This window comes from Ostrinia furnacalis, unplaced genomic scaffold (genome assembly GCF_004193835.3).
Source record: "Ostrinia furnacalis isolate ACB-3 unplaced genomic scaffold, ASM419383v2 OfSCF0780, whole genome shotgun sequence".
Classification (NCBI taxonomy): Eukaryota; Metazoa; Arthropoda; class Insecta; order Lepidoptera; family Crambidae; genus Ostrinia; species Ostrinia furnacalis.
In genome coordinates this window covers 854386-868480 of record NW_021131019.1, presented here as the reverse complement: position 1 = coordinate 868480, position 14095 = coordinate 854386, and the positions used below count along the sequence as shown (strand labels likewise).

General features: G+C 38.4%; 1 pseudogene; it reads left to right on the top strand.

Annotated features, from left to right (window-relative positions):
- The first annotated feature begins 6429 nt into the window (after positions 1-6429).
- Positions 6430-13854, top strand: LOC114350087 (transmembrane protease serine 9-like; annotated as a pseudogene).
- The last annotated feature ends 241 nt before the right edge of the window (positions 13855-14095 follow it).

The following is a 14095-nucleotide window of genomic DNA, read 5'->3' as shown; positions in this document are numbered from 1 at the left end:
GTTTACTATTTCTAGGCTTTTGTTGTTTAGAGAATTTGCACAAAGATATTTAACAGTATAAAAACTATATTTGGTTGAGGTAGAAANGATTATGAATGTGGTGTTACTCCAGATCTTCGATTTTCCTAGTTTTTATAGTTTTCCCTTTATGTAGTCATTAAACCCTAACTCTGTACTAAATTTCAGCTCTCTGAGTTAATGGGAAGTACTAGTTCTGTTTTGATGATCATCAGTGAGTGAGTGTCGTAAATGCGAAACTTTGCTTTCTCTTAACTTCGGAACTAAATGACCTACAAACTTGAAATTTTGGATTTTAAGTATGTGATTATAGCTTACTAGATGACAAAAATTTCTGCGTTCTGGTCTTATCCAGAGGTTCTCAAATAGAGGCCTGAAAATGCGGCGAAATGGTTCCAGTAAAGATGGTACGGCAGTGTTTGCTTCGCGCTCGACTTGGCGGGGGCACTGCCGTGCCCCCAGATAGGCTAGATGACAAAATTTCAATTATTTGTCCTTCAAACAGATAATTGGAAAATATGAGACTCATATTTTTTTATTTCCTTTCATAATTTAATGATAACAGTGCTACATCGAGTTGAAATGGCGCGATACATCACGCTTGAGTAGAATGTTTACTCAAAAGTGACGTCACGCGACATTTAAACTCAATATAATACTGTAATTCTTCGATTATGGGAAATATGGGGTCTAAATTTTCTAATTCTCTGTCTGACGGACTAAATAGAATTTCGATTTCATGACCCAGTCATCATCCCTATTCACGGATGTACTGGACCTGGAAAGCAACCTTATATATCGAGTTATTATCTTTAAAAGTAGAAACAATAAACTTTCTTTAACTTTATAATAAGGAAAACTTACTTACTGTACATACATACATGCGTGATGCAATAAATAAATGAATATGAATATGAAACAGATAATTACCATATTTAATACGTGGACTTACGACGTTGAATCTGGACATAAAACGCCATGTCTTTAGGCGTAAAAGCCATTTTCAATTACGAAAGTATTTTTTACGTCCTGGCTTAAAAAAAATGTATGGTTGATACATCTTAGCAAAAATACCAAAAACAAGCGTTCGGTTTGTACACTGTTTATAAGGTATTTATTTATCTTTCAGGCTATAGTTTTTTGGGGCGTATAAACATTTTTTTAGCGAATTTCAATATTTCGAATATACAGCTCGATAGAGAAAAAAATTCTGATTAAAATGGTATATATAACTCGATTTGGCCAAAATGGTTTATACGACAATTGAACCTGAAGGTGTCGTAATGTATAACTCCGAATACGGTCCTAGAATATAACAACACACATTTTTTCAAAATTATAATTTAATAAGTACTGTTTTTTTTTGTTTTTTTTTTTCATACAAAATACATCACATGGCCATAATAATGACGTTGGACGTTTACTTACGCGTACCAGTAAAAGTGCGCCGTCCGCGCAAATTAGCCTACGCAACGTGAAATTTTTCAGACGCGCCAAAAAGCGTCGATTTTCAGCGGGCGTTTTCGAGCGCATTACACGCTGGAGGCGCGTACACAAAACGCTTGTGCGCCCGCACACGGCCCGACGCCGGCGAACACCGCGCCAATTAGAATGAGCACGTAGCGTGGCGTCATCATCGCCCGTTCCCCGCCCGCCGCAAAAATGCGCTGAGAAACGAATGCGGTTTTCGAGTTTATTTTATAATATTGCAACATTCCATCGTTTTTGTTATTTTTCCATATCATTGGAGGTGTATTATTTGCTTGCATAGATGCTCGTTTTAAATAAATTCTTCGAGTCTTCTTTGAAATATTATGTACATAACATTTCTATATTCTTTGTCTAAGTAGGATTTATTGGTATCGCTAATGAGTTTAACTCAACACTGGCTTACACATAAAGTGATGATAAAATGATGTTTTTCGTTTGATTGGATTAAAAAAAGAAAAAAGGAACGATTCATTACATTTGCTCTATCTTTTGCTTCGTCCAGCTGCCTCCGAGCGAAATTGGAACGGCACGTAACGTGGTGTCATCATTGCGTTTGCAGCTCTCGTCTGTAAAACTGCTCTGTAACACTCAGCTGTCGGCAGCGGTGCCCTATTTTACTGTTTCTATCTATTTATTGGAAGTAGAACGAGAATTTCCCGAAGAAACCAATTTTCATTTAGGTAAAATGGAGTTTTACTATCTGCTAAATGGTTCTTAACCCTTTACCGCATGAATAAGCCAAAGTGTTTTCCATTGCTTGTTGCATTAACTATTGCAATCTTCTAACATCAAGCTTCAACATTCTTGTCTTTCCCTTTACTGACTACGATTCATATCAAATATTTAACTCTATTATCTATAGCGTCACTAGATTAACGTATTGTGCATCCAAAATACTTCAGTCCTATCTTTTTCATGCCCAAGATCCACCAGAAAAGTTTTTCGATACGTATTGCACAAGAAATCTTTGAAAAACCGCCCACACCAAACAAAATCGCATAGCAAATCTTATCATGCGACATTTTAGCTGCCTCGTTCGCGTAGTTGGCAGTCAAGGGTCGTTGTGATCGAATAAATTAGTAATAACGGCGTAAATTTAATTAGCGCGGTAATTGCGCGGTTGGCCTTGCTAATGCCTGATCCGCTCGGAAAAACTCTGTCAGTCTAAAGTCGAAAGCTTAAGTTTTGCGAACTTACTTGCAGATTTTCTGCAGAAGTGGTTTGATTGGACTTTGGAGTATTAGTGGAAGTTTCTTTAGCTTTATTGGCATTTGATTAAAACTTAATCATTAAGTGGTATCAAAAGTAACCTACAAGCCGATTTTCTACCTTTAAAAAAACTTGCTCATACTCTAGTTTATACGTCAATCAGATCGCATAGGAATACTGTACCTATCACTTTCGGCTTATTACGAGTACGATCATTAAAGAGCTGTCTTCATTACTCAGCTCGAGTCAGCATTAAAACCGCTAACTTACTTCCCGAATACGTACACGTAGCTAAATAACTGAAGCGATAGCTTATTGCGAAGTTAGTGCTGTACTCGAGGCCTGCGTCGGACGCGTTTTAATATTTGGGCGGTATGGAGGCCGTAGACACGGGCGCCTCGTGGCTTGACTTGACGCCGGCGTCACTGGCATATACTGCGACTTAACCGTCTTGATACTTGACGAATTAACTTTATTTCATAAAATGATAGTTTTAATACTTCCAGTAATCGACACTAGGCTCTTGAAGCAAATAGTAAGCGTGGCAATTCCTAATATCGTTAGGGAAACACTGCTGATATCATTGTTATTATACTCTGTAGGTATATTTTTTGATTTATTATAAGGTCTTTTCATCTTCTATTCTATACACTATCATTACGATTAAAGTCCTTTTTCTAGAAGATCTCCATTCGCTCATGTTTTGCAGGCCTTTGTATTTCAGTATTTCATATGGTATTTGTATAAGTCTTAATGTGTTCGTTCAGTCGTTTTTCTTAAGAGCCATTTTACATTTTCGTGCGNATTCTACCTTAAAATTAATAACTTAAATCAAGTCTTAATACGGTCACGGCTCAAGATTTTTTTGTCCATTTCAGCGTTCTTTTTACTCTTTTGACGTTGCGTTGACAGATTTTACCTAAATTCGCGCGGAACTTTTTTGTGAAATGGCTCTTAATGTTGCTTTTACTAACCAACTCTTTTCTCCAAGTATCAAGATAGTTCACGGCTACTCTTCAAAAACGTATCACCGTAAACTCTATAATCCGGTGTGCAAGTTTATTAAACGTCAGTACCATACGGTTCGTACCTACTTATTGCCGGTACGCGGAAAATTGAGACGAAACAATATGCAATCTCGTGGGTGTGACGGAGACAGACGCAAGACTTTCCTCATCGCAAAACAACATCAATATCGCGCTCATTTAATAAGCGTACTTATATTCTTACCTCTTGCTAATAAGAAAATTCATTTATCACCAAGGCTTTATTTTGTTGTGCCTATCAAATAATTAATTAAATAATTCCGTAACAGCTTTTCTATAAATCACGCAAAACCAAAAAAGTGTTTACTCATTCAAAATACTAATCTTATCCGCTTATCGCATCCGTTTAATTTAAATTCGACGGATTGATTGAAATTATCCGATTGAGCAAATTGATTTGAGCAGCAATCTTTCGAATCTTGATGACAAATACAACTATAGTTAGGACTTAGGTGGGTTGGATTGTTTGGAACACGCCCCACTATTCACACGATTCAATTTGTAATTTTGTTTACGCAGAGACAACATTCTTAGTGGTTCCATTTTGGTTCAGGGCTTTAGTTTGTTTCTACAACTTAGTGGTTTCCACAAGGTGTGGTTAATTAGAGTCCTTTGAAATGCTACGTATGCGGAGAATTGCCTGCACCATGCATTCGTCCAGGAATTTCTATATCATGGTTACATAATCGTCAAGTTTGTTAATAGAGCTTTATGAACAAGGAGTTGTAGTATACAACTCGTTGTTCAGATTATGATCGTTTGGTCTGAATCCACCTTCGAGGTTTAGTTATTTACCTAAACAGTTATCGAGCGTCATGTCAGGCTGCATCCGAGCACGAGAGCAAGAGTCCATTGTTGCCGACATGACAAGCCCGGCCGCCGGACAAGCCGGTGCGCCGTGATTGACTTAATTGGACAGCTTGACATGCAATATCTGCTACTTCAAAATTACTATCGGGAGATAAGCAGACACAGCAACACAAGCACAATACGATTGTGGTTAATACCTACATCGTAAAAGTTTAGACAACAAACAAAAGGATACCCTATGATGTTGATGATGATGAAAATAATATAATAGACACAATTCCAAATCTTTCAAACTATTAGTAAAGCATCAATATTTCTTTACAAAGCAAATTCATTGCCTAAATTAAAATACATAATTAAATTAAAAAGTATTAATAAATAATGATAAAAAAGTACTCAAGACGTGCGTTTGATTGGACCCCCTTGAAAATCTTGAAATCGACTTAAAACGGGTTTCTGCAGTACTTACAAAGATCTGTCTAAAAATAAACTAATTAAATTTATTTATCGTGAAAATAAAACGTTTTAAAATGGTCGGCTGCTTTAAAACACAATATATACCTTGTAACCAACTTCCTACAACCTGATACTTTAAAAATATTTACAGCTCTCCCACTAATCACTATTGTTCGCATATTTTTCAGCTAAGTCAAGCAACACCAAGCTGTGTGCCATTCTTTGCCGGGAACAACGCGTTAGTGGCGCTACTTCGCAGATTTCCTCGCGGGGCCGCCACCTGCTCTGCTAATAATCTCGGCAGCATTACTGGCCCCAGACTAACATGACTCTGTCTTATTTACAACCAAATACTGCTAAATAAGCTAATGCATCGGAGAATTAATGGGTAAGAAGTCCACCGTACACTTACGAACTGGCAATTTCTTAACTATTCTGACACAGTGGAAACAAAACTTAAGGAAATCTCTATACATCTTTGGTATTATTGGAAGGATTATTCACATTTTAAAACTTGTAACCCCAGCTGAACCTCAACTTTGAGCACCAATCAGGTATGTGTTTACCAAAATAATCTGAATGGCAAAATGGAAGATATCCAACAAGCTCACTATGTGAATTGAATCTGAATGCAATGTCAGCATAACTAAAGAGTTTGGCTGTTGTAGACTGAAGAGCAACCAGTTTTGCGTGAGCCCCCCTGTCCTCCTGGCCGAGTGTTTTGTAGGTACAAGTGGGGTCAGAGGAGAAGTGCTTTGGAGGTTAGTTTAAAGTGGGCGGCTAATATCATTGGGCTGTTCCGGGCCGCTTGAGTGACAGTCCCCTGCGCGGTAGAAACTGACATTGTTTGTTTGCGAGGCGCAATGCGGGAAGTCATCCCTTCGCCGAACACAAATTGTTACTTTACTCACATGAACAAGTGCATTATTTATGGTTTTGGAATGGTTCTTACTATTTTACAAATTTTGTATATTTTTGTAGCGTTATCATTTCAGGGGCCTTTGTAGCGTTATAGTTTTACGCTTTAGTGATTTGAAAGAGATTTTTTTCAGGATCGAAGGTTAACTTACTGCAATTGATTCGTCGAATCGAAATCTGTGATGAATATTTTAACATTGTTTAAAGACTGATTATGTATACCAACAAATTATTGACAGAAGACGTTACGTAACATGCAGAAACATTTGCAATTTCCTACACGTGCTCGTAATGCCTTATAGTTAACACCAAACATTTTAAAAATGTATGAATAGACACATTTACCAGTCATGCACTGATGTATATGCGTACTGATTTAAATATTAAAACTAAAGATATGAACTATCAATCAATCACTCCGTATCGTTAGTTTAGCATAATCATTTAATTTTATCGGCAGGGACAACTGTATAAATAATGCGTGATTGGGTAATTAATTAGTTGGATCCGGTGAAGATGATGAAATTGTTGGTTGTTGTTCTGGCAGTCGCCGCCGCATACGGGGAGGAGATCCCTGCGGCATCGACCAGCGCCTACGGGTACCTGGCCAACTCTGTGGCGCATGCTGAGAAGTTGCGAGCCTCGGAGGAGAACTACCTCGCCCAGCAGAGGATCGTTGGTGGCCTGCCCGCTAACCTTGGACAGTACCCGTACCAGGTATGCATTGTAAACCTAAGAAGACCGTATTTTAGGAACAAAACTTAAAACAAATCAGTGAATTGTTTGTTATTTCTAAAGTTCCTTTAAAACTAACATTAAATTTACCCAAATAATTGTTGAACCTTTTTTAAATGGAAATCCATTTAAAAAAGGTTCAACAATTATTTCTGATATTACTAGTACATCATGTGAGCTTTGATCTATCAAGTCTTTGACACGCGATATTTTATTTTATGAGGTTGCATTTTACCGTAGGCATTTTCAATTTTACTTTAATATTTTCCATAAGTATGTCGCAGTTCAAAAATTCATGAAAGTAATTTAAATTCCCTTCCAGGCTGGTCTCCTGATTGACATCATCGGTTTGGAAGGTAGAAACGGAGTGTGCGGCGGTTCCCTAATCAGCGCGAACCGCGTGATCACCGCTGCGCACTGCTGGTTCGACGGCCAGAACCAGGCCTGGAGGCTCACCGTCGTGCTCGGCTCCGTCACCCTCTTCACCGGCGGCAACAGGCAGCTGACCAGCGAAATCGTCGTCCACCCCAGCTGGTTCCCTCTACTGGTCCGCAATGACGTCGCTGTCATTTACTTGCCCAACAACGTTGCCTTCTCCAGTAAGTCTCATTTCAATATCACAGGAGATAACTTTGATTGAAATTTTTTGTTAGAAAATGTTGCTATGCTATGGGGAGATAACAGGCGAGGGTATAGTAACCTAAAAAGTTTATTCTAAATTATTTTTCGTACATCAGACACCATCTCCCCCGTGGCCCTGCCGTCTGGCGCCGAGATTGAAGAAAACTTCGCTGGCTCCGCTGCCATCGCTTCTGGATTTGGACTTACTGTTGACGGTAATTAATTACAATTAATAATTATGGACTACATCATGCAACCAACCATGATCATACTATACTAAACGACATGATCACACGATACTGCTAACGACACTGCGATGTCAGATCTCAGTCACTACCTACGTGACCAGATTTTAAATTCTTCATCGTCATCATCATTTCAGCCACAGGACGTCCACTGCTGAACATAGGCCTCCCCCAATGACTTCCACATCGCACCGTTGGTAGCGGCCTAAATCTAGCGCCTTCCTGCTACCTTTATCAGGTCGTCGGTCCACCTTGTGGGTGGTCGTCCCACGCTGATTTTAATTATACTACTATTACTATAGCACAGCCTTACTCTTTCCCTTTGTACCTACAAACTTCATTGTTTAACATTCCAGGTGGTTCCATCAGCCAAGACCAGTTCTTGAGCCACGTGACCCTGAGAGTGATCACCAACTCCGTGTGCCGCCTGCTGTTCCCCCTGGTCCTGCACGACACCAACATCTGCACCAGCGGCATCGGCGGCGTTAACGGCGTCGGCACTTGCCAGGGCGACTCCGGCGGCCCTCTCGTCATCAACAGGGAGAACCGTCCTCTCTTGGTGAGAAACTTTCATTAATCTTGCGCCTTATTTCCAATCTTGTATTAAAAGTATACGAACCTTCAGTTGTAAAAGGATAGGTTAGTCTCATAATCCCAACTAATATTATAAATGCGAAAGTAACTCTGTCTGTCTGTCTGTTACGCTTTCCCGCTTAAACCTCGCAACCGATTTTGATGAAATTTGGCATAGAGATAGTTTGAGTCCCGGGAAAGAACATAGGATAGTTTTTATCCCGGTTTTTGAAACAGGGACGCGCGCGATAAAGTTTTTCCGTGACAGACAAAATTCCACGCGGGCGAAGCCGCGTGCGGAAAGCTAGTGGATTATAAGAACCATTGTTTATAGTCCTATCCTTTAAATCTCACTGTAATTGCTGTTTTTTGTCTTAATTGGAGTGGTGAAATTTGTTCTTTTTCGACTTCCATGTATTTTTAAACTTTTTAATAGCACAATGCAAAACAATAGCCATTCGTATGTCAGGTCTAGATATTTAAATTAAGTTTGGCATCACAACGCAATGGAAGCAAATAAAAACCCTGTTTGAATTATGGTTCACCCACTTAAAAAAAAAATTTTCTTTTGACTATACCTACTCAAATAGTGTCTGAGTTTCTTGGGCTGCTTCTTCTCAGCACTGGCCCATTTATTGTCCTGAAGCAGTGGTAGGGTTAATACTGGGACGTGTAAAAGTGCTTTTTTAAAGCCTACTTACAGAAATAAATGAGTTTTACTGAATTTTTTACTAACTTGTTTTTTTTTCCTTGCAGATCGGTGTGACCTCCTTCGGAAGCGCCTTGGGTTGCCAGGCCAACTTCCCGGCTGCCTACGCCAGAGTGACGTCATACTTAGACTTCTTCAACCAGAACCTCTAAACGAACCCAACGAAATATGTTATGGAAATGCAATTTGGAATGCAAGTTGCAAACTGTTACGGCTAAAACAAAGCAATAAATTGCGATAAAGTTAATGCATGTTTTTTAATTTACTATTGTTCTGAATGATTATTTATACTGCCTGGACCTTTAGACCTGAACTAACTGACCCACACCAAAATTAATGTCTCTAGCTCTGATGATCTGATCCTAAGCAAGAGCAATTGTATAAGTTGAGCCACAGACAAGGACTAGCAAAAAGAAAAATTATTTTAAAAAAAATATAGTAAGTAACTGTCGCCATTTGAACTATAGTCACGAAAAACGAATAAAGCATTTCTGGAAAAATAGACACACATAATTCAACAAATAACAAAATATCATAAAAGTGCTTTTGTTGGTCAAATTCTCAATCTTGATTCTTGATATGCTGATTTTCTCATCACTCACAAACAATTCAAGGAAAACATTAAATACCTACCCCTAACTATACAATGTTCATAAGTAACTATATGCCTTTTGTCGTTGCAAATCTACATCCCCCTTTTGACTATTCCTGTCTAGTTTTCCTGCACAAGTTTTACACTACAATCTATTTTTATGAAAAATATGATTTGACTGAAAAGGTGGAAAACTTTTTAAGATTTCCCACTGTACTCGTATGTGTACCTATTGTTCCATTATACCACAATGCACAAAGAGTCAATTGTCCCATTGCAAATTTTTTTGTTTAGATGAGCTTAATCACGTCAAATATAAGAGTACAATATTACGATTATCAATATTATATTTGGAGACTGTTTATTCCATTCACGCCTTTTTCTTTAAATCATGCTGAATGCTAACTATATCGGAATTTCTAATTTGCACACTATCTGATCTACTACGTCAATAATTAATTAATCCCTAAAAAAAGTTTGATTTAATCTTAGCAAAAAATAGCCAACAATAACAAGGATAAAACCTAAATTATTTTACCAACATTCTCATAAAATGCATAATCATAAAATGTGTATAGCAAAATAACGCTACGCCAAACGTAACATCTTATGTAGATGCGGGTCTCGTACGTGTTTTGCTCTACACAATCAACAAAAACATGTCAACATTCAACATTTTTAGGCAATTTTGTTTGTTTCTTTAAGATTACGAGTAGGTAACGCTTGTTCCTAACTTGTAGAGTCTCATGAGTTGTCGACTGTAAGTTATAAAATAAAATCAGATTGAGTAAGACGAATTAGTGTCCAAAATTATCTTTATACCTACTGCATTCTGCAATATTTGTTAGGCTCGAAATACCCCAGTGAAACAGTACCCAAGCTTCCATCGCATAGGTAAACCGATTATCGTTGGCTTTTGTATCTAAATTGCTGCACAGCATCTGGTCTAAAGTAAAAGGTTTGAATATTAATAAATTTAAGCGATACCTAGGTAGGTATATATATAGGTAGGTAGGTATCCATATTCAGGAATTCGGGATATGGTAAGACTTACACTAACTTGTCAATTTAATTACGAACGAGAAAACTTAATTCTAATATATTTTTATTCGTTATCACTTGCACAATGGACCTTTAATTACTTTGTAAAACCCCGTCGTAATTTCTTGGCGTACGTATACAGGGTGGTTCATAAAGTGATGGCGATTTTTTTTACATTCCACGCACCTGGATGTATCTACATGAAAATATTCATCCGCAATTTAGCAGTTTAAACTTAATTAAGTAGCAGTTATGATTTTGTAAATGTGCATTTGAGAATTTTCTGCCAGAGCTACAACTTAAAATAAATCACATTTATTTAATAGTAGTTGATCAACGAAAGAGTGATTTAAGACGATCATGTTGGAGAAAAAGAACCTTTCTTCATGAGGTATTTTCAAAATATGATGGTAAAAAAACGAAAAAAAATTGACGTCACTTTTGGACCACCCTGTACTATCGTAAAATCCAAGTAAATTGATCAAATTCATATCATAATTAGTGTAATAATCGCCTGATAATAGTAGTGCGTACTATCTTCTACACGAATCTTATAAATAAGCTAACGTCTTTGGTTTACGCACCGCAGTTGCTGTCCGTCATTATGAAGTTCCTGGTCGTCCTTTTGGCAGTGGCCTCCTTGGCCCATGGCAAAGTGGTTGTCCCCGACAACCATACTGCCTTTGGATACCTGAAGAACTCCATCGCCGAAGCTGAGAAGATCCGCGTGAGGGAGGAGCAGTACTTACAGCAACAGAGGATTGTCGGAGGTGTGCCCGCTGGCTTGGGACAAGTCCCATTCCAGGTAATTATGGGATAATAAAATTCATTTAAGGACCTACTCTAATAAAAAACGCGTACCCAAAATATCTAAGTAGGCACACTTCGTTACTAATAACATGCGTAATATACGTGGCGCAGGTAGCGTTTTTTACAAAACAAAAGAGGGAAAAAACCAAAATTTATTATTTCATTTATTTTTACCAAAAGAATTGCAATAACAATGCTTAAAAAATATTTTAAAATTAGTCTACAAAAATTCAAGAAAAGTTTCGAGACAAGAACGTAATGTAAAACTATTTAACTCGAATATTAGGTATGTAGGTACAATTCAAAATACCTAATGTAGAATGGTTGGCAACCCTATTAAAAGGCGTATTCTGATATCAAACGTAAATAAATATCAATATAAAATTAATAAAAAGGAATTTGTGATTCTCATCTAAATGAAGCGAAGACGTGCCCTAATAAAATAATCCAAACGCCACCCCCGTCAGCAGCAACCCACCCTTTACACTTCATTTTGTTTTCACAGGCTGGTCTGCTCCTCGACGTCATCGGTTTCGAAGGCAGAGGCGTGTGCGGCGGTTCTCTAATCAGCGCGAACCGCGTGATCTCCGCCGCCCACTGCTGGGCTGACGGTCAGAACCAGGTCTGGAGGGTTGAGGTCATCCTCGGCTCCGTGACCCTCTTCACCGGCGGCAACAGGCAGTTCACCAGCGTCTTCATCAACCACCCCAGCTGGTTCCCTCTGTTGGTCCGTAATGACGTCGGTGTGATCTACTTGCCTACCAGCGTTTCCTTCAGCAGTAAGCGTTTTACCATTTTTCCTGTTATATTAGTTATAAGAGTTAGTTCTATTCCAATAAAGTGGGTGGAAAATCCTTTTCGGCAAACAACAGCCTATCGCTTGGAATAAGATTAGATTGTGTTACATACCTATCAATTGTCAATTGAAGTATCTATACTAAATAAATATATCATACAAAAAACAGTGACCTATGAAAGATAACCTATAGAAAAACGCTCATATCATCGATTGTGTTGTTGATAATCTGTTTTAAAATTACTGCTAGACAATTAATACTTCCAAACTGAAAAACTGTGCAACCAGCCAACCAAACTGAAGCAAAAAAATCTCCGCTTACCACTATTCTTAAAATTCTACAATCCTTCTTTCAGGCACCATCGCCCCCGTGTCCCTGCCCCAGGGTGCCGAGCTGGAGGAGACCTTCGCTGGCGAATCCGCCATTGCTTCAGGCTTCGGACTCACCGTTGACGGTAAGTAACACAAAATTAAATTTTGTTCAGTTTCGTTCACGTTTTGTTACCAATAAATGAAGATGTTTGCTCTTTAGTTCCCAGTTTTACGCCCGTATTCACAAACATTACTATGAGGTCTCACAGTGCGCGTGGACGCACAGGATGACACATGAATGAATCACAGAGCTCTATTCAACGTTGTGCGTTCGATTTGCTGCTTCACTTATGCAAGCATCGTTTGTGAATACGAGCGTTAGACAGTTTACAGATACGGAAGTAAAAATTCCCCCGTAATTTAAAACCTCTCAAGGCCTTCCAAACATCAGAATCGGAAACGTTTTTATTAACAATATTGACAATGCAATCCCAAACCACAGACTAATGTTAATTATGCAATGTTTTAATACTATAACGAATGCACTAACGACAACACGATGTAAAACATAATGCGATTTGGCCTTTGAAGTTATCACTTATCAAAATACCTTATTCTATTTCTAGGTGGTTCAATCAGCTCCAACCAGTTCCTGAGCCAAGTCAGACTGAACGTTCTCAGCAACAGCGTGTGCAGATTCGGCTTCCCGCTGATCCTGCAAGACAGCAACATCTGCACCAGCGGCATCGGTGGCGTCGGCACCTGCAGTGGTGACTCTGGCGGCCCTCTCTACATCACCAGGGGCAACAGGAATGTCCTGGTAAGAACTCTTTGATATACAGGGTGTTAGGTAAACACAAATCTAATTTTACAAAATTTATTTTGTATGAAAATTTAAAAAATTAAAATGATGAATCCAATTTCTGACTTCACAATACCATTTAATATGCCCATGTTAACATGGGCTAGTGTCGGCTCATAATACCCATTTACCTAACACCCAGTATTTTCTACTTTTTATTTTGGCTAGAGTTCACCATCGGTATAAATAATTAAGACAAGCCCAACGCTGGAGCTGCCGTCGAGTTAGTTCGAATCCCATCGCTGGACTATTGTGGTCTCTTGTGGTGAACCCACTGGCTGACTGGACGGGTTGTGTAACAATCGAGTCTATTTTGATTTAGCTTTCGCGTCATTGTCCACGGTGGCGTAGCGTAGCGGTGATTCGCTAATCACTACGGTGTTATTTAACTTGTTTCAATGTGTTTTTTTTTTTCAGATTGGTGTGACCTCCTTCGGTCTTGCCCTGGGCTGCCAGGTGAACTTCCCCGCTGCGTACGCGCGTGTCACCTCCTTTGTGCCCTTCTTCAACGAGCACCTGTAAACAACATCTTAAGTGATGACAAAATAACACCAAATAATTATAACCTAACTACAGTCAGTGATTTAAAAATAAAAATCAAAGTTCAACATTGCAGTATTATTAATTTATTTATTGCGTTCATTAATAGCAAAGCAGGTAATGCAAAAATAGGGGTTTCATTAGTTTTGACGTGTGTAGATAAATGTATAATGTATGGCGTTACGTAGTTGTATACATGTACCTTAAACTACTTTTAATAAAGTTTTTGTCGAATTTTAATGAAAAGGACAATACTTACTCAATATTACATATTAGTCCAGTCATTTCGTCCGAAAAAAAGGCAAATAAAA